Here is a 2,559-nt window from a genome sequence, read left to right on the forward strand (position 1 = left end):
AACCCATACAGCAAATTTCGTCCTAAAGACATCCCAAAACATTCCGAACACTCCTGGAACAGTCATATCCGTAAAGTGTCAGAAGAAAGAATTTCGTAGGATGTCACAAATAGACAGCAATATGACAGGCCTTTCAAAGGAGTGTTTTAGGAGTCTTGTAGGATCATCGTTCAGCGCATGCGTGTTAACTTCAACTTTGCCGTTAATGTTATTTCTTTTATCCAGTGACAAGAGCAATTCTGCTAGTGAAATCTAAACAATAAGGTATTTATAAGCTCAAATATCTTATTAGTTTCTTTTTTGTTTATCTTTCTTTTTTTTATTATCTATTTATATATTTGATTTATAAGTGTACTTGAACCCCCGTCATTATCTTTAATATCTCAATTGCAATGTTTACATGCATGTTTGCAATGCTTACATACATTACTAAATGTTTAAATGCGTATTTTATTTAATTTTTTCATAATTATTGAGGAAGTTTTACTTTTATTATTTCGTGAGGCGAATTTTTATCTGTTCTGATAACTCTAACTAAATGATGGAACTAAATGAAAACGTGATAAATTAATGTCTGATATCTACAGGCTCCCGATAGAGGGCGCACTCGAGCGTTGCGATCGCGAATTGTTTGAAATATTGTAAGTAAAATGGTTAAATATTTTTTGTTTATTAATATCAATGCTATTTCTTAGTTTAAGAATAAACACAACCAAAATCTTAATTAGTTAAGGTTCAAGCTTTTATTAGTCTGGACTGATCCTTATTTTGAGCTATTCCTTTTAAGGTTAACATAAGCATATAAAAATCAACTTTATAGTATGCTTATGTTAACCTTAAAAATCAACTTTATAAGTAATTAATTATATATTACTATTATGGTGTTCAAAATAGGCTTAATAATATATGTCTGTGTCTATCATGTATGCCTGCTAGCAGAGCGTTGTATGTAAACAGAATTGGCATTGACAAAAAAGCCTAGGCGCTGGACTCGTGTTTGTGATAACGGGAGTTCGAAGCCTGTCAGCCGAAGAATCCCCGTGTATTAAATGGTGACTGGTGTACGTTAAATCTAATTGCATCACTAAGTCCCCCAAGTTTCCATAACAAATCAATACCATTGGGGTACTAATCCAGAAGTTTCCTTGTCTTCTGAATTGGGTTGAAAATTACAAGACTCAGGAGTTGAACATTAGTCGTCATAAATTTAAAATTAGGTCGGCTGTTCAACGACGGTAATAAAATAAAATATAAGTTACTATTAGAACCCACGGTGGCTCAGGGAATAGAGAGCTCACCGCCCAACTAGGTAAACTGGATTCGAATTTCAGCTATGGCTGGTGGATTCTAATTCCACACCACAGAGTCCCCTTGCCGTGAGGCTCTCAATGGGTGGTTTTCCACTATATGTAACGCAAATGTGCGTGAGTTTCATCAAAAAACCCTCCACGAAGGCAAATCTCTCCCAATACTTAATTCAGGAGTTCCCTTGTCTTGTGAATTGGGCTCAAAACTACAAGGCTACTTTAGTAAGTGTAAACCCTAAATGGGTCGGCTGTTCCATGGCGGTTAAAAAATAAAATATAAGTTATTAGTGTATTTTTTACTTTTAAACAAATAAATAAACTTGCTTGATAAGCGAATTAATCAATACGAATTAATTGAAACGAATTAATCAAAAAACACAGTGGAACGACGATCGATGACATGATGACATATTTTACAAAGTACTTCTCAGAATAAACCCTTCTAGCGATACTTGAGGGAAACGGTTAGTTTTTTTGGGATTTATAAGAGTTGACACTCAAAAATTGGTGACCTAGAAGTGACGTCATCATAGGTAAATCGTTGCGTATGCCGATTCAGAAGACAATCAGGCTCAACACTCGTGTGACTTCGCTTACAGGTGTCCAGTTAAAATCCAATTTAAATTGCATGGTTATACACAATCACTTTATTTCTTTTCGAGTTGCAAGTATACAATTTAGAGTTTAATGTCTTTTTCATATTTTTTTGTTCTTTTATTCCATATTAATTTTGTTCTATTATAAATTCCATTATAAGCAGAAAAAAATAAAAAAATCACACGGATAATTTATAGAAAAGCATTTACGAAGTAATTACAAGGAATAACAATAACAGTTACCGATATTTATTCTTCTATTAGCTCAAAAGAATTAATTGTGTAACCCAGACGTATTTATTGTATGTAACTTTCAAATAAGTTTCAGAAACGGAAAAACAGAAAAATTTAAATATTTAAGTTAAATAATAATTTATACTTAAATTCAACTTAATTACAATCAAGAAACTGTATAAGAGACGATATAAGAAACTGTTTTAAAAGTTAATAAAATCAATATCTTGTAATAAATAACAAATAGCAGCAATAGAAGAAGTGAAGAATAGGTTTATAATCTATCAATGATGAAAAGAATTTGTTCCCATCCTATATTATTAATAAAATCAATTTTCTTCAACAAATTGCTTGAAAGAAGCAAGGAATAAATATTTTTCCTACAAATGATGATAGGAATATGTTCTCAATTTTACTAATAA

This window comes from Parasteatoda tepidariorum, chromosome 10 (assembly GCF_043381705.1).
Source record: "Parasteatoda tepidariorum isolate YZ-2023 chromosome 10, CAS_Ptep_4.0, whole genome shotgun sequence".
Classification (NCBI taxonomy): Eukaryota; Metazoa; Arthropoda; class Arachnida; order Araneae; family Theridiidae; genus Parasteatoda; species Parasteatoda tepidariorum.